We start from the raw sequence: 27,020 nt of genomic DNA, 5'->3' as shown, positions 1-27,020 counted from the left end.
GTTCTTTATATATTATGGATATAAGTACTTTCTCATGTATGTGATTCACAAGTACTTTCTTCCAGTCTATGGCTTGTCTTTTCATTCTCTTAAGAGATTGGACCTCAACACCTTTGGTATCCTCTCCACAGAGGAAAGTCACCTCTGTGACTTTCATAGAGTAAAAGTTGTTTACTTGTATTTTTTTAATTTTGGTAAAGTCCAATTTATGGTTTGTTTAAATTGATCATGCGTTTTGCATTGTATCTAAGAAATATTTACCTAAAAGAACTTTTATGGTTTTAGATTTTATACTTAGGTCTATGATTCATTTGGTGTTAATTTTTGTGTAAGTGGCAAGGTATGGACAGTGCTTTCTTTTGCGTATGGATATCCATTGTTTCAGCACCATTTGTTGAAAAGATTATCCTTTCTCCACTGAACTGCTTTTGAACTTTGGTTCAAAATCAATTGAGAATATATGTGTGGATCCATTTCTAGACTCCATCCTATTATATTGATCTATGTGTCTACCTTTATGTACATCTCACACTGTCTTGTTGACTACAGATTTATAAGTCTTGAAGTCATGTACTATACATTTTTCTAGCTTTTTACTATTTTATAAGTTTTTTAAACTATTTTTTATTTTTTTTCATTTCTCTATGGATTTTAGAATTATTTCATCATGGGTATGTGTCATTAAGTATTCCTTCCTCTTCAATTGTCTGGAAGATTTTATGTTGAATTAGTATTTTTCATTTCTTCCCTAAATGTTTGGTAGAAATCATAAGTGAAACTATCTGGGCTTAGAGTTAAGTTTTCATTTTGAGGGTGTTTGACCAAGGAGGGCAAGAATTCATTGACTTGGAGACACTCTCTGAGGACAAAGGGCATAAAACCTTGCCAATGACCCCTGAGGTAGGAAGCATGGAAAATGATGGCCAATCCACAGAGCAAAGTGGATTTCTTGATGCCTTGGCAGAGAGTAGAGGAAGGAATAAAGAGAGTGAGGAAAGTGGGCCTGCTGGAATGGATATGTGTGGTCATAAGGCTCATCAGAAGATTATATTTTATGGGTGGCCCCAGAGAACACCATGTGCCATGAATATAAGAAATGTACTGGTGATTATAGCACCATCATGACTTATGAGGTCAATATAGGTCCTTCTCTGCAAACTAGCTCTGAGCATGTAATGTCACTGGGGACAATGGGACTGCAAAGAAATAGAAGCCAGGTGGTAGCTCTTAACCACCAGAAGCTTGGGGACCACATGATCATTAATACCAGCAAGGTCAGAAGGGCCGTGAAGGGGGTATGACCTCCAGGGAGTTATGAAGACAGTTGAGCATGGTATCCCTAACAGCAGAATACACAGGCAACCAAAAAGATGGCTGATTAATATCTACAACAAGAAATAGTCAAGAATGGAGGAATAGGAAGTTGAGGACAGTCTTCCAGATAAAAAGTCACAATTCCCTGTTTAGTTGCTGAAATCATTTTCAGATCTGGAACCCACTAACTGAAAATATAACTAGGTCTCTCGTATGAAGGACTCTGCAACACTGAAGCAAGTAAATAATGTAATGGTTCTCTCAGTCCTCTCGTAAAGGGACTTATGGCCACCTACACACTGGGAAAGATAATTCAAGAAGTACTGGACACAGGGTCTGAGCTGATGCTGATAGCCAGAGATTCGAAGCATTCTCATGGCCCTTCTGTTAGAGTGGGGGCTTGTGGAAGCCAGGTAATAAGTGAAGTGCTGACTAAATCCCAGCTCACAGTGCACCACTGGGTCTATGGACCAACATAGTCATCATTTCCTCAGACTCTGAGTATACAATTGGAACTGATACAGTGGGTATTGGAGTAACCCCCATACTGGGTTCTTGGCTGGTATGGTAAGAGCTATTATTGTGGGAGAAGGTAATTGGAAACCTCTGAATTTGACTCCACTGGTCCAGATGGCAAATTAGAAACCATATCACATTGTGCAGTAGGAATAAGGTAGCAAAGATTAGTGACATAAATAAAAAACTAGAATGATGATCATTATCATATTTCCTTTTCATTCACAGTCTGGCCCCAGCAGAAACAAGATGGATCCTAGAGATACCACAAGCTCAACCAATTACTAGTACTATCACAGCTGGTGTGTGGAATGTGGAAACATTGCTAGAGCAAATTAATAAGGCCTCAGGTCTATGGCACAGAGACACTGATTTGGCAAATGCATTCTTTTGTATTCCCATTGGAAAAGAAGATGACGAACAGTTTGTTTTCACATGCAACAGTATTCATTTACAGTTTTGCAGCAGGGTTATATTAATCACACTCCCTCCCATGACATAATATAATGTGAAGAGCTCTGGACCATTGGGACATCCCACAGAACATCACATGGATGCATTGTACTGACAGCATCATGCTGATTGGACAGGAAGAGTGAGATGTGGCTAGCATACTGGAAATCTTGGCAAGACAATGTGGGCTTCAGAGAGTAGGAGATAAACCCTACAAAGAATCTCAGACCTGTCACTTCAGTATAGTTTTAGGGGTTTAGTTGTCATGGCTGTACTGGGATATTACCTCAAATTTGAAAGACAGATTGCTGCATTTTGTGTCTCCTACAACAAAGAAAATAGCACAGTGTCTAATAGGCCTGTTAGGGTTATAGTGCCAACACTATATTTAGAGAGAGAGAGAGAGAGAGAGATTCGTGCAGTGACCAATTACTTAGCCATCTGGTTAAGGGTCTGGAAGGAAAGGGGTTAGAAGATTGAAGTCAAGGAAGTCTGGCACAGAAGCAGGTGGCTGGACATTACTGGAGTGGAAATAAAATGTGAAGAGTTTTGTATCATACAGTAATGGCTATGAGAAAACATCCAACATGGAAAAGGCACTGAATTAACCATGTAAACAAAGTGACTCAGCCAGTTGACATTAGATGGCCTTCGTCACTGGCTTCCCTGGAACTGGCACAATGGGCAAATGAATGGAACAGACATGGTGGGAGAGATGAAGATTATATATGGTCCCAAGGGCATGGACTTCAACTTACCAAGGCCATTCTACCTACTGTTACCTTTGTGCAGCCAGCAGAGACCAACATTGAGCACATGATCTGGCACTGTTCCTTGAAGAAACCAACCAGGGACTTAATTGTAAGTTGACTACATCATACCTTTTCTATGGTTCATCCTGATAGGGATAGATACCTATTACAAGTATTGGTTTACCTTTTGAGTTTCAGTCAGCTCAACTGTCCAGGGTTTATGGAATGCCTGATCCACAAACATTAAATCCCAAACAATAAAAAAATCTAACCAATGGGTCCACTTCACAGCAGAGAAGGTACAGCATCATATATCATAATATCCAAAAGTAACTGGACTCAGAGAGCTGGAACATGCTTCTAAAGACCCAGCTGAAGCACCAGCTCAGCATAAACAGTCTGAAAGAATGGCACGCCATCCTTCATAATGTGATATTGACATTAAATCAGAGGTCTCTATACTGCTTTGTGTCCCAAATAGGAAGAATATATGGGATCTGAAATCCAAGAGATGGAAACAAGGGTGGCCCCACTTACCATCACTATTGGGTAGGGAAATACTGGCATCTACTGTGTAGAAGCCAGTGATGATGCTAAAATATTCTACAACATGCAGGACAACCCTCCTGCCAAATGTCAATAGTGTTAAAGTTGAGAAACCCTGCCTTAAAGGATGCACATTTACCAGGGGAACAGCAAGGGTAGTATTGAAATACACACTGCTGCTGTTACCAGGGCACTTAGGATCGCAAGAGAAAGAGTTGCCGTCATACCAGAGGAATTGACCCTCAACAGTAGAAGGAGGAGTATGTGTGGAACGTGGTCACTTCCTCATACTCCCTTGTCCCACTCTAATTATGAATTGACAGGAGCAACAACTCCTGCTAAGAATGGTTGCCAAGGGCTCAGATCCATCAGCAATGAAGATTTAGGTCAAACCATCAGGTAAGATAACTAGAACTGCTAGAATCTGGAATGGATAGCGGAGGAGAGACTGGATGAGCATCAGTTGCTGCCCCAAGACCAACTGTGGCGATGGCGATTGCAGTTTACCCCATTAACCTCCTTCTAGCTTTTCTCTCAGGAAGAAAGTCCCATGGAGAACACTGAGGAACTGCTCCCCAGCATACAGGAGACGTGGCACAAGGTGAGGCTGTGATAGCTATGAACGTGCTCCTGTGAGACTTGCCTTCAAGAAAGAGCTTGCCACAAGGGTGCAGTTAACTGACTGCCACTGGCTGCCATGTTGGAAGGATCTGCCTCAGCTGCTGGTTGCTGGCTTTGCTTTCTCTGTACTTAATATAAAGTGCTATGAATACATGTAAAGTTGAAAAAAACAGGCTGATTATTAAGATGAATTATAATACATAATTGGTAGTGGCTTGTCAGATGTCTATGGTTCCTGTTACCACACAGCTTCCTTGTTAACGTTTATTTTCCCCTCCAAGAAAGGGTAATTCATTTGCATTTCATTTTATAGTTCTTTTTGTACACTCCGTAATGGATAGGAAATGCGTATTTAATTGTAACTTTCACCTGTAGAACTTCATTGGTTAACCAAGGGAGATGAAATTTATAAAAATAATAATTTAGAGAGAGATATTTCTGCATTTTGCTTATAGTCCTCATAGGCCTGATATACTCTGTCCCTTTGCATACTGGTTTTATTAGACTTCTATTTAATGTTGATCATTGACCATTTCCTAGTTGTTTCTTATTTTTAAATTACTATGGCATCTTAGCAAACTTGATTTGTGATACACAGTTTATGCACTTGGATATCTATATTTAAAATCTGGAATATCTCCTTTCCAAATGATTTATTCCTTTTATTTAAAAACTTTTTGTTATTTTTGTTGATCATGTTTCAACACATCTGTTTAAAGAATGATTTTCTTTTTTAATAGTTTTAAAAATTTTACTTATCTCCCTCCTTCCCTCCCTTCCTTCCTCCTTCCCTAACGATATTTATTTAGCTTCTGCCTAGAATGCTTACATTCTTTTTTACTTGATATGTAGTTAGGTGGATCCTTACGGCTATTCATCTTAGGGCTTTATCTGCTTGCTCAGGTACAATTGTATAATTGTTTTTCTTTTCTTTATTTAGTGAGTAAAAGTGAAACCCTAAGAAGTAGATCAGCAGCAGCATGAAAAAAACGGAATTATCTCCCAACTAGTTTACCGTGAAAAGATAGAAAATTGAAAAAAATAATTAATAAATAAAAGGCACAGATATATCCAAACTGAAAAAGACTAGGGGACATTTAGCTTTGGCAAGTGACTTAGCCCAGCTGACACAACATTACAAGATAGTAAAATTCTAGTGCATAGGTGAATAAACAAACACTTGCACTTTATAAGATAGAGGTGTTAACAAAATTGACACACATTAAAAATGCTATACAAAGGCTGCAGATAAAGTTAATCAATGACAAGTTAAGTTGGTGGCCTGAGTAACATTGTTTAACCTAATAAATTTTTGAATTTTTCAATCTGCATACAACTCACCTGATTAGAGGATTAACATACGAAAGGGGGTTTTTAGAAAAGAAATAGTCTTGGGAATGAGAATAAGCACAAGTATAATCCATCACTGTCTGATTTCAGAATTGAACCCACCTACATCCGTGTAGCTTAATTAATAGGAATGAGAACTAAGCCCACCTGTGTCAACATGGCTTAAGTGTTTGTTTCAGAAAAGTTCTCACCCAGGAAGATAAGAATATAACCAATAAATAATTTCACTCTTGGCTTTAGGAAATTTGTGCAAACCAATTTGGGCAAATAGTTTGCTCAACTAGGCAAACAGCTCTCCTATTAGAACAACAGATTGCTCACCTGGTCAACAGTTCACTTATCCAACAATATTTTACTTAACTAGAGCTGCTTCAAAACTCTTGCCTCACTGCGTCCACCAGTTTTATGCCACTAACTGTGTCTAATCTCAATCAGTTTTCTGTCTTGAAAAAGCCACTTTAAACCAGTTGTGACCAGATCTCAACACTGATAGATATCCCTCTCTGACCTTCCCTTCAGAGACCTAACTAAAACTGTCCAGGTAATGTTCCCTCTTACTGCAATAGGTCTGATGAACAGCTTTGCCTAACTGACATATATTTTGTGTTTTGAGGGGGAGTTGTTGAGGATATTCATAGTACCCCGTCGCTCTCCTCTGCTGCTACCAACACCATTCACATACCACCATCAGCTCCATCAAACTTAACTGATTCCAGCTGAACTAATACAAACAAAACAAAACTGAAAGCCCACACACTTAAATTAAGAAAAATTCTCCTATAAGAGAATGAGGCTTATTTGAGCAAGGAGATGCTTAAAGTACAGACCTTGTTAATTCTACACTTACATGAATGCATTTGGATATGAACAAAACGTGGGCAATAATGATAACTGGACTGTGTGGCCGTGGGAAAATTATCTAACCTAAGTCTCATCTATAAAATAATGATAATTTTAAAAACTAATGAAAATTGGTAATACATATTTAGCCCTTACTACATCTGATGTGAAACTGAAATCAACACACTTTCCTGTTGTGCTAAACAGTTCTGGGACTGGGCAAAAAATTAACAGCTACGTGGACCAGGAAATTGTTCCTACAAGACACACTAAAACAACTCATTTAGCAAGACTAACTGCTTCTGCATCAATACTCAAACCAAACCCCTTGCCTCACTGTGCCCACCAATCCATAACTCTCACATCAAAAATGGCCTAATCAGTCACCTGCTCTGCAAGACTCCTCCCAAAATCATCAGTCCAAATTCTAATACTATACACAACACAATATAAACATATATATACACACATAAAAATACATATATGTGGTATTACATATACATATTTTTATATATTTTATATATATATATATATATATTTCTTTTTTCCTCTTGACTTCCCTCTTCTGAGACTCTCCTAAGACTATGGATTGGTACTCCCCTTTACCACAGTAGGTTTAATAAATTGAGTTCTGCTGGCTCAACTGGCTTTTGGGGGCTCCTTATGGGGGCTGACAGATAACTTAGGCCTTCTCCTAAATATCATACATGTATTAAATTCTTTATTCTTCCAAATAGCTTTGTGAGGTAGGTAATATTATTATCTATATTTTACAAAAGAAGAAGAGTTTAAACAACTTAGGAAAGTGCTTTTGTGAGGATTAATAATGCAGGAAAAATGCATAGCATAGTTGTTAGCACAAAGTAAGTTTTATGAAATATGACTATTATTTTTCTGTTATATTAATGACAGAAGGAAAAAAAATCAATCACCTCACCAAACAGATCTCTACCATGAATACTTTAGTGCTGGGAGAACTGTATACATTTTTCAAATCCCCAGAATGTTTGGCCATAGAGAAGCTAGAAGTTGGGAAATTTTCAGCAAATGTTCATTTCTGTCATATGAAAAATAACTTATATTCATAACATATGTTTGTTTTCTAATAATACCTTCTTTTAAAAAAAATATCCTCCTAATCCTTGATCTAGAGAGAATATGACACTGAGAGAATTTCTGTATTATGGCCAGAGCTGAGAGGCTAAGGGTTATTAGCCATGTATCACCTAGATCAGGATTCAGCAATATTTTTCTGTAAAAATCCAGGTAGTAAATATTTTAGACTTTACCCTTCATATGGTCTCTGTCACAACTACTCAACTTTGCCATCATAGCACAAAAGCAACCATAGGAGGAATGGGTGTGTTCTAATAAAATTTTATTTACAAAAACGGTGGGCTCTTTTTAGTCTATGGGCTATAGCTTGTCTACAGCTCTTCTAGGTGCAACTTTAAAAGCATGTATGGAGTCCTGTGCTTTTTGATTTCCTTGATTTCCTATTCAGATCTGACAATCCTGAAAGGCACTTATTCACAGATGCAGCATTGCTTATCCATTCACATACCCTATCACTAACTTTTCTGGGTTGTCATGACATTTAATATTGTACTTTGGTGGCTTCTGTGACAAAATAAAGATATCATAAGTAAACCCTGGCTGGGAAACAACTCAGTTGGCTGCTGTTCTGTGTGAGAGCTGAAAGTCTGAATAGTACAATGCTGGCGTCACCTGGGCTGTGCTTTACAGAAGGCAGTTTCTGTATGAGCTTAGACAAAACTTCACTAGGGATAAACGAACTATTTTGTTAAATTCAGCACCCAATCTGGTTTCATTATTTTAGAATATAAAACTGTTTGGTGATTAGCTTTGTTTACACTTGGCAAAGTATTGCTTCCTTTTCTGAGGGAGGGAAAAAAGGCAAAAAAGCTCATAAAAATTTCAAAATGCTTTTCACTTCAAATAGTTCTTGCAAAACTGCATTTGGATGAGTTAAGTGTAAAGGAATCAAAACCATATGGATTGTACTTCTTTTAAAATAAACACTGATTTAAAAATTGAGGGAAAATTCTTGGAAATGTAGGCTTTAGTCTTCATAGACCCCAAATAGTCAAAAACAACGTTGAGAAATTTGATAAACCCAAAGCACATCTGGGTTTACCCATTCCTAATTACAGTGTTTTCACTGTATATCATGTAAAAATAAACAGCCTCCTTCAGTTATTTTAGAAGAGCATGGGGATTTTCATATATCTCTGGAGTAACCTTTGCCTAAATCCTGAATTTTAGGTAAATCACATTATAGCATTTGAAATGTTAAGCACTTGTGACTCATCATATTTTATTTTCAAATGTCTTTGCTCTAAATCAGAATTAACAAAATGTTGAGAAAGACCTATACACAATTCTCATAAGGTGACTTACTCTGATTAAATCTATACACCTAGATATGTAGTCATCAAAAAATGAGAACATGGTGCTCTTAACTAAACGACATTTCTGGATGGGAACTAATGCTCATCACAAATAATCAAAACCAAGTTTTCTCAACCACAGTCTTAATTCAAATGAAATCAATTTCAACTAACCATTAATTCATTCCCTACCATGTGGCAGGAACTTTGCTATGCACTGAAGGCTCAAAAACAAGAAGACGTGGTATCTTAGAGGAACAAGAGGTGAAATGCAGTTAGGCAAATTATTACAATACAATGTAATGTTCTTTGTAACACATGTAAATATAAATCATTATGACTCCAGAGGAGAGCTGACCAGTTTACCGGAGGAAAAAGTAAAGACGTCTTAGGTGAAGGGACATTTAAATGAGCCCATAACAGGTCAATAGGAGTTTGCCTGATGAAAAAAGGAAGTAAAGCATTCTGTGTAAAGAAAACAGCACATACAAAAAATAGGATACTTTGGGAGAACTTGGAGCATCTCTGCATGGCTGGAGTACAGGCATACCTTGGAGATATTGTGGATTTGGTTCCAAACCACCACAATAAAGTGTGTATCCCAATAAAGTGAGTCACACAAATTGTTTTGGTTTCCCAGTGCATATAAAAGTTATGTTAACACTATATTGTAGTCTATCAAGTGTGTGATAACATTATGTCTAAAAAAAATGTATATACCTGAATTAAAAATACTTTATTGCTAGAAATGCTAACCATCATCTGAGCCTTCAGCAAATTGTAATCTTTTTGCAAACGTTACATCAAAGATCACTAATCACAGGTCACCATAACAAATATAATAATGATGAAAAAGTTTGAAAGATTGTAAGAATTACCAAAATGTGACAGAGAGACACAAAGTGAGCAAATACTGTTGGGAAAATGGTAGAAATAAACTTGCTTAATTCAGGGTTGGAACAAACCACCAATTTGTAAGAAACACAGTATCTGTGAAGCACAATTAAGCAAACTGCTATAAAACAAGGTATACCTATATAAGGTAGATTGGGAATAAAGAGAGATAAAGCTGGAATGTCAGGCTGAGCCACATAGAAAAACACTATGTGTGTCATACCATGAAGTTTGGAGTTAATGGACAGCTATGGATGGTTTTTAAGGTCAGATACATTGAGAAAGACAATTCTGATAGCTGGAGGATAATTTTGAGGGTGTGTGTATGTGTAAGTGTAGGGAGGGATGGGAGACTCTATTCAATAATAGGGAAGCTTGTTAGGAGTCTCCAAACATGCATACTGGTTACTGCAACATAGCTAGTTTTGGAAAGTGCAACTGCTACCCTGTCACTTAATTAAAAGTAGGTTCTGTGAAGGTAGGGACTACATCTGGCCTACTTACTGCAAAATTCCTAGCTGCTAGCACAGTACCTTCCACATAGGAAATGAGCAGTAAGAACTTGACAATGAATAAGTGACAAATAGAAAGGAAGGGTGGTCACTTTCAGCACCCTGCTCATTTAGCAAGGAGAGGAAAAAGACCTGAGAAACTTTTGTGAAGTTCACAGTTCAGAAGCATAGACTCACTAAAAGACTGGGACTTAATCATAGGACTATAGAATTTTCCCCCATCCCCACACATCACTACCACATTACTAAAGACCTGTTTACATCATGTCCACCAACAAGAAAAAAATTACAAGTCATACCAAAAGTAAAATCAACAACAACAAAAACAAACAACCCCCCAAAAAAGTTTGAAGAGACAGAGCAAGCATAGAATCAGGCATAGCAGGGATGTTGGAATTATCACACTAGGAATTTAAAACAATTATGGTTAATATGCTAAGGGCTCTAATGGATAAACAACATGCAAGAATGGATGGGGAATGTAAGCAGAGATGGAAATCCTAAGAAGGAGGCAAAAAAGAAGTGCTAGAGATAAAAGGAACACTGTAAGAGAAGCTAAGAATTCCTTTGATGGACTTATTAGTAGGTTGAACACACCTGGGGAAAGAATCTCTGAGGACACATCAATAGAATCCTCAAAAGCTGAAAAACAAAGAGAACACACAGAACGAAAAAAAAAACCAGAACAGAATATTCAAGAACTGGGACAACTACAAAAGGTGTAACATGTATAATGCTAGTACCAGAAGGAGAAGAAAGATAGAAAGGAACAGAAGAAATATTTGAAAAAAGATATCACTGAGAATTTCCTCAAATTTCTTCAAACAACAGATCCAGAGAGCTCAGAGAACACCATGCAGATAAATATTTTTAAAAAGAAGAAAAAGAACTGTACCTAGGCATTCATTGTCAAATTACAAAAATCAAAGATAAAGAAAAAATTCTGAAAGAAGCCAGGGGTGAGGTGAGGAAGGAAACACCTTATCTATAGAGAAACAAAGATAAGGATTACATCTGACTTATCCTCAGAAGTCATCCAAGCAAGAAGAGAGTGAAGTGAAATATGTAACGTGTTCAGTGGAAAAAAACACCAACCTAGAATTCTGTACCCTGCAAAATTACACTTCAAAGTGAGGAAGAGATAAAGACATTTTCAAGCTAATAAAAACTGAGAGAACTTTTTGTCAGTAGACTTGCACTGCAAGAAATGTTGGAAGAAATTTTTTGGCAAGATGGAAAATAATATAGGTCAGAACTCAGACCTACAAAGTAAGAAAGAGTAACAAAAAAAGAAGTGAAAGTAAAGTGAAACTTTTCTTTTTCTTAATTGATCTAACAGATACCAGTTTGTTAAAAATCAAAATACCAACAATATGTATTTGACTATGAATGTTTATGTATATATCTTATATATAAATACATGCTTATATATAAGCGAAATGAATAACGGCAATGATAAAAGGAACAGGAGGAAGAAATTAGAATAATTTTGTAATTATAAGGTACTCACACTATCCATAAAGTGGTATGGTATTATTTTAAAGTGAACTTAGATTAGCTGTAAATGTCTAGTGCAAACTCTAGAGCAACCTCTAAAAACAATAAAATAACAGTAATAATGAGAAGAAGAAGTATAAGTATAATTAATACACTAAGAAAGGACAAAATGGAATCATATAAAATACTCATTTAAAACCACAAAAGTGGTTAGCAGGCTTGGGGAACAGAGAGGGCTTTCTTTTACTATCCACCACATCTTTTTATGGTTTTGTGCTGAAAAGGCAAGCACTCACACCCAAACCTATTTAAAGACAGAGAGAAAAGCCACCCTGCAAGCAGGCATCTAAAAGCAATCACTGAGACAGTTATAACTGGCAACAATTCCCTGGCCCTCTTGTCCATCCACTCATCCCTGCCTTAAAAAAAATGAAAAAATAAACCCACAAAAGCAGAGAAAGTAGAAATAAGAACAAAAAATGAGGGCAACAAATAGAAAACAGTAACAAATATGGTGGACAGTAATCTATGTCAACAATCACTTTGAATGCCAATGGTCTAAATGCACCAATTAAATGACAGAAGTTGTTAGAGTGGATTAAAAAAACAACACAAAACTAAATGTTGTCTATGAGAAACCCACTTCAAATAGAAATACAAGTATAGATTAAAAATAAATGGATAGAAGAAAATATACCAGGTTAACACTGATCAAAAGAAAGCAGAAGTTACTATATTAATTTCAGACAGAGCATCTGTAAATAGGTGTTCACTATAAAATAATTTTGACTTTGCTGTATGAAAAGTTTTATAATAAAATGTTGGAGAAAAGATTCAATAAGTAATGTATTTAATAATATGAGAATATCAAAGAAATGAGAATGCAGACTGGATATTTGATGATATTAAGGAACTGTTATATTTATTTTGGTGGGTGATAATGGTATTGTGGTTATAGTCTTTAAAGAGATCTTATCTTCTAGAGATACATTCCAAAATATGAAAACCAGATTTTTGAGACCCTTGCCAAGTTTTTCTTCATTTGTTCCCCAAAATCATATTTTTAATTCATGTAATTGACCTTATGGGCTTCCAAGTTCTCTTCTTTTTTCCTCTGGTTGTGACACATTGACCCTGAAAACAACATCTTTATTAAATCGTGGGGCAAAAATAGAGCAAAGGAGTGATTGTTAGTGTAGGAATTTAAAAGTTAAAGCATATGAGCTCAAAGGATGTCCCCTCTTAACACTCCTTTTCAACACTGTATGGAAATTCAAGTTTATGCAATAAGACAAGAAAAGGAAATACAAGGTATACAGATTGGGAAAAAAGAAATAAAACTGTCTTTGTTTGCAGATGACATAATCATCTATGTAAAAGATATAAAATAATCAATTCTCAAAACTCAACAATAAGAGAACCAACTATCTGATTTTAAAAATGGGTCGGGCTTCCCTGGTGGCGCAGTGGTTGAGAGTCCGCCTGCCGATGCAGGGGACACGGGTTCGTACCCTGGTCCGGGAAGATCCCACATGCCGCGGAGCAGCTGGGCCTGTGAACCATGGCCGCTGAGCCTGCACGTCTGGAGCCTGTGCTCCGCAACGGGAGAGGCCACAACAGTGAGAGGCCCGCGTACCGCCAAAAAAAATTTTTAAATGGGTCAAAGATGTTAACAGACATCTCACCAAAGAAGATATACAGATGTCAAATAAACATATGAAAACATGTTCCACATCATGCGTCATCAGGGAACTTCAAGTTAAAGCAATGACATAGCACTACAGGCCTGTTAGAATGGCCAAAATCCAGAACACTGACAACACCAAATGCTGACAAAGATGTGGAGCAACAGGAACTCTCATTCATTACTGATAGGATTGCAAAATGGTATAGCTACTTTGGAAGACAGTTTGTAATTTCTTATAAAACGATATGATCCAGCAATTTCATTTCTTGGTATTTACCCAAAGGAATGAAAAGTTATGTCCACACAAAATCTAGTACACAGATGTTTACTGAAGCTTTATTCATAATTGCCAAAACTTGGAAGCAACCAAGATGTCATTCAGTAGCTGAATGGATAAAACAGTAGTATATCCAAACAACCAAATATTATTCAGCATGAAAAAGAAATGAGCTATCAGGTTATGAAAATACATGGAGGAAACTTAAATTCATATTAATAAGTGAAAGAAGCCAATCTGAAAAGGCTACACACTGTATACTTTTAACTATACAACATTCTGGGAAAGGCAAAACAAAGGAGACAGTTAAATTGTCAGTGGCTGCTATGGGTATGGAAGGGAGATGAAAATGTTAAGGCCTGTGAAAATTCTCTCTATGATACCATAATGATAGAGACAAGTCATTATGTATTTATCCAAATGCATAGAATGTACAACGCCAAGAGTGAACATTAATGTGAACGATGGACTTGGGGGGGTTATCAATGTGTCAGTGTAGGTTCATCAATTGTAACAAGGGTACCACTCTGGTGGGGGATGTTGATTATGGGGGAGGCTATGCGTGTGTGGGGTCAGGGGCTATACGGGGAATCTCTGTACCTTCCTCCTCTCAATTTTGCTGTGAACCTAAAACTGCTCTAAAAAATAAAGTTTTAAAAAAGAAAAAAGCATCATGGAACAGAGAAATGGATACAACCTTTATTGACTTTGTAGTTGTGTGAGGTTCACTAAGCCTCAGTTTCTACAGTGGGAAAATGGATATAAAATTAATGGCTAATATAAAAATATTTATTTTCATATATATGAAATATGTTAGTTCTCTTCTATACATTTTTCCTTTCCCATCCCATAGCCTGCTATTTGCCAGCTCATGTCTTCCTTTTAAAATAGAAGCGATGTATCTTCAGTTACAGGCATTTAAGTGGAAACCTAACCTCAGTGGTTCACATTTAGAGGACTTTGTGTCTAATTGTGAAATAAATTTTTTTAATTTTTGTTGAAAAATAATTGTACCAAACATCACCCATCTCTCCCTAAAGTAAATAATACTTTTCAGGGAGACTATAGTCTAAAGCCCTAATTAGGACAAAAAGAAATCTTTAATTCTGTAGGGCACAGGCTAGCTGAAGTATGTAACTAAAGACCGACTCACAGACTCCAGCTATAGGCAGCACCACTGATCAAGGGTTCAGAAGCTGTGCCACACCTCCCACAGGCCACACCCAGTCAATTACTGAGCATAATGGGGAGAACAAAGTCAGGCCATTCCTGGAGACAAGGAACTCCTGAGATAGTTTACTTCACTCAAAAACTCCTGATGGCCTTGCTGAACATTCCTGATATTGTTGGACAGTTAGGGATGCTTCTGCTGAATCTCCCCTCTCTCTCTCCTTCGCTAGGGATCCAGTCAGCATCATCTTCAGACGGCTCTTCTAGTCTCTTCTAGCTCCCTCTCCATTTTATTTCACACAGTTGTGGTCCCTAATAAAATCTTTGCAAATTTAATTATATCTTGTTATTTGTTTCTTAGGGGACAGGAATAACACCCTAAAAGGGCCCAGTGAAAGATTCCTTCTAGTCCATAGTTATTAATGTCTCCACGATCAAAACTCAAACTTGCTAACAATCTTTAAATCACAGTTTACATTTTCAAAACGAAACAAACACACAAAGCATGACCTAGCATGGTTGTTACAACTACATACAGGATTAAGTCCAGCCTTCAAGTCCATTTCACACGTGGTCTCCTATCTGTTCCTGACACCCACATACCTCCTACTCTAAAGTGACTTGAATTGTCACCACTCCTCATTCAACCTTCACCTGCTTGTGTCTTTGCCAATTTTGCCTCTTGTGTTTAAACTGATCTTCTTCACAGTTCCAATCCCGCCACTCAAGGCCCACCTGAATGGCTTCCTTAGCTCTGAGGCCTCTTCCCAATCTCAAGCAGAAGTACCACAACAGTTGCTTCATCTGCACGTATGCACGTGGCTAAGTAATAGAGCGAATTGTATATCTGATCACACTGTGTGTAATTCCTTCTTGTGTTCTCCACAGTGCTTAACTGACAGCCTGATATACTGTAGATGCTAAGTTTAATAAAAAGCCAAATCAGTCAATGTTACACAAAGGAAATAATATAGATTTGGAAATAGAAAAATTTGGGTTTATATCTCAGATTCCTCACTTACTAGTTGTGTGACTTGAGGTAAATCACTTAATTTCTCTGAGGTTTGTAAAATGGGCATAATAGACCTCACATTACAGAGACTTTATGAGGACTAAATGAGATAATTCATTTATTTTCATTCATCCAACAAAATGAGCACCTACTATGAGCCAGGCACTGTGTTGAGTCTAAAGGACACATTATTGGAAGAAAGAGGGTGCCTTACCTCAGAAAATTTTATTTTAGTGTAGAAAGGAAGTAAAAAAAAATTAAACAATTAAAAAATTTGCAGATCATTATAACTTTTATGAGGAAAATAGGCATGATGCTGTGCTAAATAATGATGGGAAAGGGAGGGTACGAAACTTTGGATGACCAGGATATGTCTCTCTGAGGAACAGCTGGACAGTGCATAGCATGTGCTCTGTATCAATCAGGGTTCCACCAGAGGAACAGAACTAGTGGGACATACATACTCACACACGCACGCGCACACACACACGTACAATTATATTGTGCAATTAGTCCTCAACAAAAAAGAAATACATATAATTTACAATTAGACACAAAATCCTCTAACCGAAAACACACTTACATAGTGTGTGAGTGTGTGTATGTATATCTATATTCATATATAATCTATATGATTTATTGCAAGGATCTGGCTTATGGGATAGGCTAGCTTGGCAAGTCCAAAACCCATGTGGCAGGGTGGAAACTCTAGAGCAGAAGCTGAAGTTGCAGTCACAGGTGGAATTTCTTCTTTTTCAGTGAAATCTCAGGGGTTTTGGGGGGGTACATTTTCAACTGATTGGATCAGACCCACCCAAATTATCAAAGATAATCTCCTTTACTTAAAGGCAACTGATTGTGGAGTTAATCACATTTACCAAAAACCTTCACACCAACACCAAGATTAATATTTAATTGAATAGTTGGGGACTTTAGGCTATCTAAGTTGATATAACATTGACTATCACACCATCTAAGATGTTAATTTTGCCACAAATTGCTTAACTTAAAGTACACTTTGGAGAACCTGGATATGCAATCACCTTTCCAATGAAAATCATTCTCCCAAGGCTTTTAGAACATCTCTCATATCAAAACCACAGTAAATAAGGATTTTAAGAAAAAAGATGTTTCATTTTCTGAAATGAGACAACACATTAGTCAATCTTCCCTGTTGTAAGGTTCTATACCATGACAGCGAACAGGATGAATTCTAATCTGTTCATTATTCTTAAATATGAAAAAAATAGAAGAAAAGATTTCATTGCTCCAAAAGACCCAGCAGGCAGCACAACTATCAAATATCTTTAAATGATTAATGGCAAAAACTATACTTCCTTCCTTGTGGTACTTCATATTTTTGATTCTAGATAAATATGTTTTTAATATTCATTTAATATTGATCAAATACCCATGACTTCATATTAAAACAAAATTGAAAGCACATTTATTTTGCAAGTTAATATTATAATGTGAGTTGGAAAATCCAAGTTAAAAATCAGTAGAGAAAGTCTGTTAAAATAAATCACATGTAAAATGAACTCAAAAATATATATCCTTATCCCTCTTCATTTATCAAGCATGAATGTTCTTGTGCTTTTTTTTCTTTACATGAAATAAATAATTTTAAATTAATGGATGCTTGTTTACCTTTTTTCCCCCTCCTTGGTTCTTAAATTCCAAAGAATATAGTCTAAGCTCTTGGTTTCATAAACGTGGACAGACCTTGGTACTTCTTGCCAACTTTTACCCTGGAAGTCAGGGAACATCATTTTTTGCAGAGCTTCAGAAAGATGGCAGATACCATATTAACCAAAGAAGGTAAAATAGCCCCTAAACTCATTGCAGTTTACTACTGATTAGGCCATTCTGTCACATTGACTGGAAACTTATGCTTTTACTAGAGTTTGAAATCATTCTTCTTTTGGGCGTGAGGGAGCTTGGTTTAGTCCAACTGTTGAAACTTTTTTAAGTGCATATCTTCCTCCTAGTCTGACCACAGTGTTCTGTATTCTGATGCAGAGTACTTCTAGTCATCTTGAACATACTAGCTATAACCCATAATTGGTACTTTGAGATTCAGTTTTTCCCTCTGACCACAGAATGGAAGATTGGAATATTTTTATAATTCAGAGCTATGCTCTCCTCCAAGATGATTTTGTTTTTTCAACACCATTTCCACCCCTGTTCTCTCCCTCAAAATTATTTTTAAAATACCTGTTAAACTAAAAGTAATTCTACTCACTGCTAGGAGAAAGCTATCTCTCAAGTTAAGGAATATTGTGCTGAAATTTTAGGATCATTATAACTGTTATAATGGTGAAAAGTTAAAGAAAAAATCAAGAATTGATATTTTGAGTAATAAAATCTATGCTTTGTCACAAGAGTGTGGCATGGACATATATACACTACCAAACGTAAAATAGATAGCTAGTGGGAAGCAGACGCATAGCACAGGGAGACCAGCTCAGTGCAGAGGGGTGGGATAGGGAGGGTGGGAGGGAGGGAGATGCAAGAGGGAAGAGATATGGGAACATATGTATATGTATAACTGATTCACTTTGTTATAAAGCAGAAACTAACACACCATTGTAAAGCAATTATACTCCAATAAAGATTAAATAAATAAATAAATAAATAAAATTTTAAAAATCTATGCTAAATTTCGAAGATGAGACTGGAAAATTGTACATGAATAAAACAGAGGAAACTAAGGAATGGGAAGATACCTGAATTACTCAGGTTCCCCTGCTAGGCATGGCAATTTTTAACACCCTATTACTTGCTCAGAGCTTATATCACAAGGCTTGCAGGTTTGGTAAATGCCATATGTTGTAACATCTTCCATGTGATACATGATGTGCATTAGCATATTAAAGGCTTCAAACTGAAGAACTCTAAGCTTGTGTTGCCTAAACTTACAGTTGTCCCTTGGTGTCCGTGGGGGACTGGTTCCACCCTGCTGATGCCAAAATCCGGAAATGCTCAAGTCCCTTGTATAAAATGACGTAGTATTTGCATATAACCTATGCATACTCCCTCAAATACTTTAAATAACTTCTAGATTACTTATAATACATAATACAAGGTAAATGCTATGTAAATAGTTGCCTGCAAGTGGCAAGTTCAAGTTTTATTTTTTGGAAATTTCTAGAATTTTAAAAAAATATTTTCTACCTGTGGTTGTCTGAATCCACAGATGTGGAAACTGTGTATATGGAGGGCTGACTATATTTAATATTTCTTTTTGTTTCTTTTTTTTGCTGATCAATATCCTGAGGAGCTGGTGCTTTCTGGAATATGTTTTAGAAAATATTACACTAGATCTAATAGCTGGTGTAAAGTATAGTCAAAGATTTGGGGATCAGAACCAGAAATATACAGTCCCTAGGATTCAATGAGGAAAGGGAGGTTTACAGAGAGAAAAGGCAGTGGTGAAATACACCAAAAGATCAGGAAGAAAAGGACTAAGAAAAGGAATATTAGTGTTTGATCAGGATGGGAACACTAGTGACTTAGTGGTGTAAAGTTGTAGGCCAAACTAGATCTCAGAAATGTTAGTAATGAAAATGTATTAACAGCAATTTGACTCCATTGATCTAGTTGTGAAAGAAAATAGAGAACTGGTGAGAAAAGATAACTGTGTTAAGTGAATTGAGTATTGTTTATTTTAGCAACAGTTGAAACTTTCTATGTTAGAAGTTAGAAGGGGAGGACTGATTGTGGAAAAAAAAATGAAAGATCATAAACAAACCTTCCAGTAAAGAGATTAGATAAAAGCACATGAGTTTATCTTTTCTCTTACAAAATCCAGTATTATTAAGATTGGGATTGTAAGATTCATTATTGTTAAGATGTCAGTTCTTCTCATATTGATCTATAGATTCAATGCAATCCCCATCAAAATCTGAGCAGACATTTTTGTAAAAACTGGCAAGCTGATTTTAAAATTCATATGGAAATGGAGAGGACCTAGAATAGTCAAGAAAATTCTGAAAAAGGACGAAGTTGGAGGAATAACACTACGGGATTTCTGGAGTTATTATAAAAGTACAGTAATCAAGACAGTACCATGTTAGTATCATAAAAGGCAAATAAGTCAATATTCCAGAGATGGTAAAGAATTTGAATCTTTATATTGAGAAATATCCCTGAATATCCAGCATAATCCACATTTATGTAAAAATTGCAAAATTTTAGAATATTTCAACCCAAATTCCTAATAGCTGAGTACAACATCCAGACACTAATTCCTATTTGACAATAATATCTGGGGGTTCTAAAATTTCCTATATTTTTTCTATAAATCCTTTCAGGAAGTAGGATTATTTAAAATAAGAACACCAGTGCAAAAATAATAAAAACTCTTTTTCTTTCAGGGCTGCAGAAAAAAATATAGGATTAATGACGTGTAGAGAAATGGGGATAAGCTAAGTGCTTCCTCTTTCCCCGCATAAAAGGGGAAGATTCAATAGAGGATTTCATGCTGGGTGATATCAATTTCAGTAGAAGAGTATAAGATCCCTAGGTTCAAGTAGGAATGTTAAAATGGAAATTCAGAGAAAAGATGTCTCCTGGTACAGCCATCATGGGAAGAGAGTCAAATCAATTACTCCAAATACAAATAATTTTGGATTAGCTGTAATGTGTTTCATTTGTGACACCCTATTTTGCTCAGCTGTTGTAGTATCTAAGTTAGATGAACACTGCATATCACCCTGTGAGGAAATGCAACCAAATAAATGGTTCGTTTTCAGGTCCTGGTTCCCTTGGGCTTTGCTTGGTGATATTGGCAGAGAGCAGTGAAACTGGGCAGGGAAGGATGGCAGTTCAGGGAAGTCCTGCATTTTGTTCTCTTGACAGCAAAAAAATAGCCTAGAGAAAGGTCCTGGGCTCCAGGAAGAATGTGCCATAAAGAAATCAGGCTCAGCCCTGCATGAAAACAGGGCCTGGGTGGCTTCTTTGTCACTGGTTTTTAGGACATCATAGTTCTAAAAATTGTGTGCAATATTGAAGAAAGTCAATTTAGCACACGTGTTTGGTATTCTCATAATCCTTCATCGTTGACATTTACTACAACTTGGATTACTCTTCATCTCCACTCTTTATCACATATCAGAGGATTTTTAGGAACTTGATTGTTGAGAAAGATCTGCAAATCTCATGAACACAGACGATGTTATTTTCACAGACATTGCATGATGTTTTGCCTCATCATAGCATAAGTTGTGTTCAAAATGAAAAATATTTATTTCTTCAGTTAAAAAATCCATGGATTTCTGTATTATTGGAGTGGAGTTTTCTTATTATGTCATGAACTGACCCCTCCTCAAAAGAAATTTGTTAACGAATCCATGAAACATTCATCCATTTTTATTTAATCAAGGTACATTTACAGGGCACCAAAAATATGCTTGGCAATATGAGATGTTCTGGAAAGACACAGAAAGATTAAGAAGAGATAGAAATATCACAGAATACTTAAAATGACATTGACAAAGTGCTATAATAGAAGGATGTAAAAAGTGTTATAAAAGCGCAAAGGGAGATCGTTAGGAAATTTCCCTCAGATGACATTTAAACTGCTTCCTGGGGGATAAATATGAGTTTGCTTGAGAAGGAGTGGAGTGTATCACAAACAAAAAGACAAGAATGTACAATGGTATAATACAAGATCAAGGTTTTGGTATTTTTAGAACAGCATGGAGTTTGCTGAAGTTGAAGCACAAGTATACTTGGGGCAGGTGAGGAAGGAAGACACTTGAAGCCAGAGAAGTAAATTCAGAATAAGAGTGACAAACATACAAAATAATTTTTCTTACACTAAAGGTAAAAGGGAACCAAAGGCGGTTTCTAAGAAAAGGACCAACATGATTAAACAGATGAATGGCTTAGACACATTACTATGATAGGGTGAGAGATGGCCTGGAAGGAGTGGTAAACAGTAGGGGGCAAACAAAAAATGTAAATCTCTGAATTAACATTTCCCCTCCTAAATATTTATAATTTCTAAAATATAAGAGCTTTGATGTTCAGAGGAAATTCATGAAGCATTCTCTACATCCAGAGCTGATGATAAAGGCATTTCTGGAATATTCACTTTCTAAAAGAATATGCCTGGCAGCTATGGGGTTTGGAGAGTGCTGGTAGCCCAGAACCAAGGAGAGGGGCATCTCTGCAGAGTCAGTCAAAAAACAGGGCAAGATAATTGTTTTCACAAGTAAATGGTGAATATTCTAGATGCCTAATCTGTTTTGTGTTAAACCAAGAAAGACTTACTCTTTGAGATTCATTCCAAGGATTACTTTTTCTTGGTGGAATTGCATTACATATTATGATAACTTTTGGTATATTTCAGATCTGATACTGTTTGGACAAACACCCTCAAATGCTAATTAGAAAGGACTGCTGTGGTTTAATGACGATATGAGATAGGAAAAACGCCATAGTATTCTTAAGGAAAAATAATAATAATTAGATTTCAGCTGATGAGGTTTATATTTATAGTGAAACTTTGCCAACCTCTGTGCTAGAAGAATCCTGTATCCTGAACTGTCAATAAGCTCCTAGCATGATCACTGTAAAGGTATGAGAAACACTTCTAACACATTTTATATTTGGCCGTTTAAACTCCTAAACTGGACTAACTCTGTGTTTGATCTGTAACTGACTGCATACAGCTTGGTCATTTAAATTCTTGGGGGTCCTAATGCCTTGGGAAATGCAGATCTTTTTTAGTTTAGCCTTACTCAAACCAAAACCAAATTACAGCATCTGAGAAAACCCCATATTTTTGTTATTCAATTTATTTCCAAGTGACTGCTCACTGAACATTCCCCAGAGGGTGTTATTTTGGTTCTTCTTCTTGATGGTAATATTTTGCTTAAATAATTCAATTAAAAAATTAATACTCACTATGAGCTAGACACCATGCTGGATATTAATTCAAGGATGATAAAGACCTGCCAAGAAATCATCTATAAATGCTGGTGGGAGTGTGAACTGGTGTGCCATCTTGGAGAGCTATTAGGCAATAGAGATGCATAATCCCTTAACTACATCTGAAATGCAGAAATCACCAAAAACAGTTTTTTTGGCAAGACTTGCCCTGAAATGATGGAAATGAGATTATTTATGTTCTTTATTCTATTTAATGGGAATATTCATACATTTTGCTGTGTAGATACTAACATGTTTAATTACTGGGCATTACCCCAGACAGACACTCCTAGTGATGTTACATGATATATGTCATATATCTTGTTATTACCTCATTAAATTATGAAAAATTCTCAATTCTGAAACACATCTGACTTTGAAAATTTTATATAAGGGATTATGGATCTATATTTCTCTCTTCCAATGTTATTAAACACTTTGACATGTGAAATCAACTGTGTAAATAAAACTATTAGCATTTGTCCCAAATTTTTGTTTTATAGACTATATTTAAACAGTAAAGACTCCTCAGACCTCCTACACAGTTTACTTCATAATGCTAAAAAATAAAAAAAAGACAGAAAAAAGAAAAGCCTCATTATGCTGTTTTAAAATGTTTCTTTATTTTTTAATGTTACTTTTTCTATAGCCGGAGTCCTGTTTTTCACCTGTCTTTTTACCTTTGTTATTTGTATTTGGTACTGTTATGCAGATGGCTGTGGAGGACTTTCATGGAACTCCAGCGAGCCAGAAGACCCACGTTGAAAACCACCATTTGAAAGGACTATTTTAGATGGTATATTAAATAGTACAAAAGCAACAGAGAATGCTGCCCCTCACTTTTGTATATGGCACAGAACCAAGACCTTCCTTCATTCTTAACTGGGACCCAAGTTAAATTAGTTCCTTATGTGCCTGGTGTTTTTCAGTTCATCTTGTGCCATCATAGAAATGAATAATAAAAGCTGCACCAAGTCTAACAAGAAAAAAACACAACAGGATTCAAAAGAAGATAATTAAATCCCTCAACTGCTGTAAGGCCAACATTAAAAAATAGGAAGAAATTGGTCTTCCTTTTATATTTTAGCATGCCTCTTCTACCATCTGCACAAACGTAGCTTCTTAGCCAGAACAGGTACTTAATCAAATGGCAAAACGACTTAGAGGCTTGGTTCAAGGACTTAGTCATAGTTTTGAATTCAAGCCACATGAGGAATAAAACAAACAAACAAACTTACAGGAAAATCTGCTTGCCACTGAATCTAAGTTTATGATTTTCAAGACTGGACCTCTCTTAAAATAACTAATTTGTATATGGATGAGTGTTGAAGATAATATCCCTAATTGAGCATTCTCTTCCCCTAAGAAAACATATTCATGGAAAAATTAAAAGATTGACTTCCTTGAGTACCATAACCAAGGATTAAAATAAACACCAATCTTAACCTCAGCATAGGTTTTATGTGTTGTTTTACTTTTAACTTTAACCATATTCTTTGTTTTATACAAATTGTCTGTTCCAAATGATATTCTTACCTTTGGTATGGCCCATTATGAGCCATTGGCTTAGGACTTTCCGTTATTTCTCTACAACCCCAGGATCAAAACATATTTGATATGTGTCAAACAGATATCTTTAGAGTAGGTATTGGCTACAGATTGTTTAGAGAAGTGTGTGTGTGTGCGTGCGCTCACACGTGTACATGAGTGAGTGTGAGAGTGTGTTTTTGTGTATTTATCTTCCAACTATCTCATGTGAAGATCTACAGCTTAGGCAGAGTTTAGAAAGGATTACAGTGCTCAAAAAAAGGGGGTTAGTTGTGGACGTGCTGTTTTGAGAGGTGATTTTCACACTGTTTTCTATGGAACCTTAGTTCTTAAAGGTGTCTTGAAAGGTTTATTGATATTTGATTCCAATTTAATATTTTAACTGTAATAAATTGATAAGACACACATTCAAATGTGTTATATATACATTTTAACACACTGTAGTCCACTAGCATACTGATTTCTGCTGCCAGGTGAATTCATTTTTGTGCAGGCCCTAACTTAAAATCTTTCTTACCATCTCTGGGACTATATTTGAACTTTCAGACATGTGTCCTTGATTTAGATGGTTATAGCTGTACTGGGTTTTTTTGTAACTCATATCTGTGCATGCTTGTGTGTGCGCGCACACACACACACACACACACACACACATATATACACACACAAATACAAGGTCATACCCTCTTGCTGGTCTGTAAGAGTCAAGATGTTCTATTTCCTAAACAACCCAATAAATTAGAAAAATAAATTGAATGCCAAGGCTGATGGGACTTCAGCAGTCACCTAAATTACTATCTGAAAGTTTTGTGTTTGTCAAACAGAATTTTCACTTCTTTTCATGCTGTGCATTTCCATGCTGTTTGAATGTTTACAATGTATACACATTATTGTTGTCAAAAAGAAAAATAAATATTACATGACAAAATGCAGTCAATCTCTTTTGCATTAGATTTTTTTAGGAAAAGAATAATTCACTGTTAAAGTATTTGAAAACACTACTTTAGATGAACTGATTTTAAAACTGTACTTACAGTCATGCTAATTTGTAACTGATAAGTACTCAGGCAATTGATTTATATTGTTGTTCTATCTCTTTTATTAGCTTTGTGTACCTGGGTAAGAAAAAAGATTATTTCTAAGCTACTTCCTCAATAGTAAAATGTAGTTAATTGTACATTGTACATATTGTACAATGTACAATTGTACATTACAATTGTACATTGTACATTGTAATATGTACATAAATGTACATAAATGTAGTTAAAATGTAGTTAATAATAGTAAAATGTAGTTAATAATAGTTACCTCTTGTTGTAGGGTTAAATTAGAATATTTAATACTGTTCTAGCTCATAGTAAGTCTTCAATGTATGGTGCCTTTATTATAAAATATTTTTAAAGAATTAAATGTGTTAAAATTATTTTTAAACTATGCAATTTAAAATGCATAAAGTTTGGTCACTTGATACTGTAATGTGAAAAAAAAAAAAAAACAAGCAGACAAAAAACCGTATTATTTGGGTTTTCCACAGCATTCATTCAAACAGATATAAAATGGTTAAGTGCTGGGTCCTACTGGAAATATGCTAAGATCAATTATATTTCACATTTTCTCAACTTCTCTAAATTGAATTTCCCACTTTGCAGATGGCATTAAGCTTTCTCTGAGTAGTGAAATGCCAGAGCGGGGGTGGTGGGGGGGATGCCCAAAGTTACTGTGAGTGGGTGGAAAAGGGCTTGGATGAATTCCAGGGGAAAAGGTAACCAGTTGAAAGGGGAAAAAAAAATATACCATAGGATGTCCATGAAATGATTCTTCTAAGCAATCCCTCACAAAACAGTAGTGGAGAGGTTGCCGTTATGGGAGTGTCCCCTGTGAAATGAGCTCTCAATGCTGCTGACAATTAAATGATAGGCGTCAACAAGTTTCCTGGAAACCAACCAAAGAATTTACTTTTACCTGTATTCAAAACCATGGTGTATCTACATCTAGGGCAGCATTTGCAAAAGTGACCACTTCAATAACGAAGAAACAAGCAAACAAACAAATCCAAGGAAATGATGACTAAAATAATCACGTGCTTAAGGAGATATTTATTTGACTGTAAAATTGAAATTCTCTCCCATTTAAAATGGTGTATATATACTTACAATCATCACAAGAGCTATCTAGAGGCAAAATCATGATATAAACAGAATTTGTTTCAGGTTGATTTTCAGAGAAAATCTAGCAATGACCTACCATGAAGCAAAACAAGTGACATATGCCTAGCACGTGACTATTCACTATGCAATTGTTTATCTCTTACCTCATTTAGTTGTCAAAAGAGTTGCAAGGAGCTCCTGGTGGGATGAAAGACAGGCAGGGTTCTGTGTGTTCTCAGCCATTTATAGTATGGAGCATCTTCAATAATGACAGCATTCTGAGGAGAAACAGAGGCCTCTAAGACAAGAAAATATTTTTTATAGCTAGATCTTTGAGTTCTTTGAGTCATTTTACAGGATTGTTTTAAAAAATATTTTTCTCCTAAGTCCATGTCATTGGGGGCTTCCTGTAGATATTTTAATTACTTTTAGTTTGTTAAATACAAACCTAAATTAATTTCTTATTGTCTATGATTACTTATTCTTTCAGCTATTTTTTGGGAGGGGATTGAAATTTGTATTTGGGAAACGAAC

The 27,020-nt window shown here is 36.0% G+C and overlaps 1 long non-coding RNA gene across 1 annotated transcript in view; it reads right to left on the bottom strand.

The window, feature by feature from the left end:
• Window positions 1-26,766, bottom strand: part of LOC141275761 (uncharacterized) — a 184,158-nt gene extending 157,392 nt beyond the window's left edge. The window contains exon 1 of the long non-coding RNA XR_012324049.1: window positions 26,651-26,766. This is a non-coding gene — a long non-coding RNA (uncharacterized lncRNA). The remainder of the gene's footprint in view (window positions 1-26,650) is intronic.
• Between the last annotated feature and the right edge of the window lie 254 nt (window positions 26,767-27,020).

Source organism: Tursiops truncatus, chromosome 11 (genome assembly GCF_011762595.2).
Source record: "Tursiops truncatus isolate mTurTru1 chromosome 11, mTurTru1.mat.Y, whole genome shotgun sequence".
In the NCBI taxonomy this organism is placed as follows: domain Eukaryota; kingdom Metazoa; phylum Chordata; class Mammalia; order Artiodactyla; family Delphinidae; genus Tursiops; species Tursiops truncatus.
This window is presented reverse-complemented; position numbering and strand designations above follow the sequence as displayed.